The 6,343-nt window shown below is 36.4% G+C and overlaps 1 non-coding gene across 1 annotated transcript; it reads left to right on the top strand.

Moving 5' to 3' along the window:
- Positions 1-2,883: 2,883 nt before the first annotated feature.
- On the top strand, positions 2,884-2,990 carry LOC131143540 (small nucleolar RNA R71). The gene has a single exon (XR_009133528.1). It is a non-coding gene; the product is annotated as a small nucleolar RNA R71 (small nucleolar RNA).
- Positions 2,991-6,343: the final 3,353 nt, after the last annotated feature.

Genomic DNA, 6,343 nt, shown 5'->3' with positions numbered 1-6,343 from the left:
TTATTTTATTGTTTTTATACCACCCATGTGCATTAAGCTCAAACAAGAGTCCATGAAATAAGTCTATTTCTAGGGGTGGTTTGGCCTTCACATCTTGAGTAGGCTACAAGACCTAAGTTTTTATCTCCCCACTAGATGTCACCTCTAGGCTAGCAATTCAAAAACCAAGACTAGTGTACAAAGAGTATCCAGAAAAAATAGGAAAAGTTGAGTTTCATGAACTCTGAGTTGACGTCAAAACTCAAAAGAGCGATAAATGGATCAACAGTACCTCACAAAGTGTTAAAGTCTCCACGAGCGCTCTCTCAATGTTCACAAGGAACCCTAAGTGCTACAAGTCACGTGAACGTGTATTTTTTTTTTTAGCCTTAAGAGATACCATGTAGATACAAGAGTTTATATAGCAAGATTAACACAATTGCACTACCAATCAACTTTCAATGAGTTACGATTCCTAGTTTAGCCATATAAATAGAAACTACACATAAATGACCCAGTGTGTACTCCTAGGTTATATGCAAGTATATAAAGGGCATAAGTAGTCTCACGCATCGCCTAATCATCCATATTCACACATTTTTTTTTCAATTTTATTCAAAAATGAGAAAGATTGAAGAAAAGAAAGAAACTTTCCTGACTTATTGGTGAATCCGTAGAGGAATTAAGTTTTCAGCTCTGTACTCGTGCCAAATAAATCTGCATCAAAAATCTAATTTATTCAAAAGTGCATAGATAAATTAATAAAGTAATAAAGATAAAAGAAATAAACCAAAGAAAAACTCTTTGGGTTGCCTCCCATAAGCGCTTGTTTTAACGTCTCTAGCCAGACGTTTCAATCTTCATCAACCAGGATCTCTAAAAGGAATAAATGCACAGTTCCTCTCCATTTGTTCTCCATAATAGTGCTTCAATCTCTGACCATTAACTCTGAATATATTCCCTGGGAAGAGTCTTAATCTTGAGTTGAATAGTAGAACCTGTTGTCCTAGAGCAAACTCACGCCTGATAATATGTTTTTCATGCCACTTCTTCGTATGCTCTTTGTAGATTTTTGCATTTTCATACGCATCACCTGAGAATGCATAGCGAAAATGCTTAGGGAATTGTTTCAACTTTAGAGATATAGGTTGCTGCATCTTTTCTTTAGAGATTACAAAATCCATCTTTGCTACCATAGGTTCTAGCCTCCCCACACGCTGCTGTGTTGTAATTTGCTGCAAGGATCATTCTAGGTGATAAGCTTGTACATCTTTTTGAAAGACTTTTTCTACACCTTGCTGAATGACATCTACTCGAAAACAAGTGCTTGGATCTTCTGAGAATCTCATGTCTTGGTAGATGTTGAACATAACCTCTTCCTTGTTCACTCTCAATGTTAACTCACCCTTTTGAACATTAATTAAAGCCCTTCCAGTGGCCAAGAATGGTCGGCCAAGAATTAGCAGGACTTCTTGGTCTTCCTCCATATCTAACACCACAAAATCAGCAGGAAAAATAAATTTATCCACTTTTACCAATACATCTTCTATGATTCCACGTGGATACTTGATGGATCGGTCTGCTAGTTGCAATGAAATGGTTGTTTGTTTCATCTTTCCAAGTCCCAATTTCCTGCAAACAGAAAGTGGCATAAGATTAATACTAGCACCAAGATCACATAAAACTTTATCAAAAAATAAATTTCCAATGGTGCAAGGCAAAGTAAAACTCCCTGGATCTTTTAATTTTTGAGGCAATTTCTTTTAAAGAATAGCACTACACTCCTCGGTAAGCTTCACTGTTTCGAACTCCTCCAACCTTCTTTTCTTTGAAATGATCTCCTTCAGGAATTTGACATAGTTTGGTGTTTGTTCCAAGGCATCTGAAAAAGGAATATTTATGTGAATTTTCTTAAAAATATCCAAAAATTTAGAAAATTGCTTATCTAATTTTTTCTTTTGAAAGCGTTAAGGATAAGGAAGTGGAGTAGAGAGAATAGGAGGATTGTCAGGAAATGAAATTGCTGGAAGCGTGTCCGTCTCTCTTGGTGTGTCATCCACAATCTCCTCTTCTTCCCCTTTATTCTTGCTTTGGCCATTCTTTTCAGGTGTAGGTGTGGACATGGTTTCCTTTGCTGGTGATTTCTCAATTTCTCTTCCACTCCTAAGTGTGATGACATTGCATTGTTCCTTAGGATTCACTTCTGTGTTGCTAGGAAAAGTTCCTCTCTGTTGGGTATTTATAGTCGTGGCCAGTTGCCCAATTTGCATTTCAAGGTTCTTTATAGTGGCTCCCATATTGTTGCAATGAGTCTCAATGTTGTCTAGTCGTGCATCTGTCTTTTTAAACCTTGCTTTTGTCTCCTCAACAAAAGATATCATGGCATCCTCAAGTGACATCTTCTTCTCACCTTGATGACTCTCAAATCCTGCAGGAGGTTGCAGCACATTCCTTGTATTTCCATAAGACAAATTCTCATGATTTCGAAGCCCTAAATGGTAATATTGTGGCAAAGGATCACCATGATAATTGTAGTTCCGATTATTGATGTATTGAACCTGTTCTTGACTCGCTCCAATACTCGAATCTGTCCTACTTGTAGCTGCCACATATTCTGCACCTTGTGGTATCCTCTAGGTTGTCAAAGCTGAAATCTGATGGGATAGAGAAGTGACTTGAGCTGAAAGTGCAGCAAACGGCTCCAATTTATGAATTCCAGCAACTTTCTTAGCCATAGTTCTTTCAGTTGGCCATTGATAGTTATTTGAGGCCATTTCTTCCAAAAGAGCAGTAGCACCCTCAGGTGTCTTTAACATCAAAGTTCCCCCAGATGCAGCATCAACTAAAGTCCGCGTTTGCCCATTTAACCCATTATAGAACATCTGAATTTGTAACCAATTTGGCAATCCATGTTGTATGCAGCGTCGAATCAAATCTTTATACCTTTCCCATGCTTCATAGAGTGATTCAAAATCATGCTGCATGAATTAACCAATCTCACTCCTGAGTTGAGCTGTTTTTGCAGGTGGAAAGAATTTTGCTAGAAATTTTTCTACCATGTCCTGCTAACTAGTAATACTCTCAGGTTGTAGCAACTGTAGCCAACCTCTTACTTTGTCCCTCAAAGAGAAAGGGAATAATCTCAGTCTAATGGTGTCTTCAGTAACACCATTGATCTTCACAGTATCACAAATCTCCAAAAACATCGCCAGATGGATATTGGGATCATCCAATGGTGATCCACTGAATTGGGCCTGCTGCACCATGCTGATTAATGCAGGTTTGAGCTCAAAATTGTTGGCATTAATGGGCTGGCGTCTGATACCCGAATAATTGTCATTCACAACTAGTCGCACATAATCCTTCAAGGCGCGTGGCTGCGCATTATCTTGTCCGTTCTCAATGGCTAATACTCTCTTTTTCCTTAGTGCTCTGAGCATTCTTTCAATCTCTAGATCAAAAGGAATAATGTCACGTGTTCTAGCCCTGCGCATCCAACATAAAAAAAAAAAAACACACCAGAAATACAAAAAAATAATAATAAAATAAAATAAAGAAAATAAATAAAAAAAATATATAAAAAGAGAATTCTAAATTAAAACCAAGATTACTTTGTATCGATATTGGCAAAAATAAGATAAACTCAATCCCCGGCAACGGCGCCAAAAACTTGACCAATGCAAACTGCAAGTGCACAGTATCGTAGTTTTATAATATAATGATGTGTAGAGTATCGTCCTCAGGGATTGATGTCTTAATTTTACCAAGTACCGAAATTTTACTAACCTTGATTTTATTTAGAAAAATTAATAATTTTAGATTGCAAAATTTAAACAAAGCTACTTTAAATAAACTATTCAGAAGAATTTAAAACTAGATACTGCGTGTCAAATTGAGGATGGTGAAAACTTCTAGGAAACCGATTTCACCTAATTTCTCACTATGCTTTACTCATTTAGCTAATTCAACTTCGTTTTCTCTGTTTGTTAGCAAATCGCCAATTTTTTCAAAAGCCTCTTTTGATAGTCAATCAGAACCTATTCTTGTTTATTATTTAACATAAGAGTATGCAAATTAATAATGCAAGAAAGCAGTAAGACCCTCGATTTTTAATGCTACATAGGTTCATACAAGTCTTTCGATCTCTATATTTACCTACGCTAAATTATTCAAGATCTATCCTATAATCCCCCCTTTCGGTGGCAAATCACAAGACTAAAATTATTTAATTAATGGCCAGTTAATTAGAAGCATTAGACACAGAATAACTCAAACAAATATTAATGAAAACTACTTCAGATTAGCATCAAAGAGCAAGCATAGTTCGAAACTGGCTACATCGTTTTCCTAGAATTCAAAAATTTAGTTCATTCCGAAAATTAAATCCAACATAACAGATTTCACTATATTTTCTTCAATTTGGAGCGTACGGGAAAGATCAACACTCGCCGCACCGCCGTCGCGCGTCACGAACACCCCGAACACCGCCATTGTTCTCCGCCTTCCGATTCTGAAAAGATATTATTTTTGCGTGCTTCCAACTCTCCTTTGCTGGCTGTGTGTGTATCTTTGCAGCACCCAAAAAAAAAAACCCACAAGAAAGCTCCCAAAAAATAATTTTTCCAAGAAACTTTCTGTGGTTTGGCCTCCCTTGTGTGTCTCACCAAAAAAAAAAAAATAAATTCTTTTTTTCTCCTATGGTGCGGCCTTTCTCCCCAGCACAGCTCACGCTGCCCCCCTCTTCTCCTCTTGCACACGGCTCTCTCCCAAGGAAACCCTCCTCTTTTACTTTTTCATTCCTTTCCTTTTGTCTTTTCTTTCTTTGCTTTTCTTTCCTTTCTTTTTTTCTTTCCATTCTTTTGTCTTTCCTTTCTATGTACCCAACGCCTCACCCTTCTGAGATGACTTGGCTGCATGGCTAAGTCACATCTCATTTTTTATTTTTTTATTTTCTTTTTTTCTTTTTTTCAAAGGTACATGAACTGCCCTCCTCTTTCAATCCCACTTTTGACCCTCGTACAGCTCGTAACTCTCAAAGCTTAAAACATAAAAGATGTAGAGCTCTTTTTCATATTTTCCCAGAATTTTGAATCATCTTTATTGGAGCTCGGATGAGAAAGTTACGCCAAGATTACAAAGAATTGTCGAAATAATCCATAAAATGGCATATGCTAACTTTACGTCTGATTTTGATAGATTAAAAAGTGTCGTCGGTTTTTGGCTTCTGATATTTGCGCTACAAGAAAAAATACCAAAATTTCATAAATTACTTAATAAAACTCAAATATTATAAATAGAACATAATGTTAAAATATTGAGAGTAATTAGGCATTTAAATACAAAATAGGATTCCCAATGCATGATTTAAAGCACCTAATTACGCAATTTATGCGCGTAATCAATAGATATTCCTGATGCAATTCATCATAAGAAAGCATTCTATTTTCATTTTCTGAATCACTTGAATAGTAAGATGAAGTAGGACAAAAAGATTGTATGTCGTGGTCATCGTAAGACATCAGACATAGATTCACAATCTCATTATCACTGGATTAGATTCTGAACTACTGGTACTATGTGTATCCCAGCCCACTTTTAGAGCCTTCTTCTTCTTTTTCTTCTTCTTAGATACTTTCTTCAATTGGGGATAATCCGACTTGATGTGTCCAAATTCTTTACAGTTATAACACATGGGAGGATCATTTTTTTGCTTCCTTCTACTAGACTCTCCCTTTTCAGTTTTTAAGCCCTTGAATTTTTTGGTGTATTTCTTGTTCTTTCTCATGAACTCTCCAAATTTCTCAGTGATGAGTGTCATGTTATCATCCGATTCTGAATCACTTCCCTCACTAGAGCAGTGAGATAATGCCTTAAGTGCTGTGGCTTTCTTTGCTTTAATTTGCTCATTTTTCCTCTCATTTATTACAAGCTCATAGGTGATGAGCGATCCCATTAGTTCATCAACAGAAATCTCCTTGAGATTTCTCCTTTCAACTATTGCATTAGCTTTAGCTTCCCATACTGGTGGTAGTTCTCTGAGTATTTTCCTGATCAACTCATAAGTAGGGTAAGATTTACCAAGAGCATTTAAAGAATTCGTGATGTGTGTGAATCTAGTGTGCATGGATTGAATAGATTCATCAACAGTCATTTTAAATACTCACTAGTGAGCATATCTATCCTACTATCTTTTACTTTCTTAGTACCTTCATATCTAACTTCTAATTTTGCCCAAATCTCTTTAGCAGTGTCATAGGCCATCAACTTATTAAACTCATTCACATCTAGTGCACAGAATAACAGATTCATTACAATAGCATTTATTTGTATAGAGTTCCAGTCCTCATTAGTATACTCATCTTCA

The sequence above is a fragment of the Malania oleifera genome, chromosome 11, assembly GCF_029873635.1.
Source record: "Malania oleifera isolate guangnan ecotype guangnan chromosome 11, ASM2987363v1, whole genome shotgun sequence".
NCBI classification, from domain to species: domain Eukaryota; kingdom Viridiplantae; phylum Streptophyta; class Magnoliopsida; order Santalales; family Ximeniaceae; genus Malania; species Malania oleifera.
The sequence above is the reverse complement of the archived record's forward strand: the minus strand, read 5'-3'. Positions and strand labels throughout refer to the sequence as shown.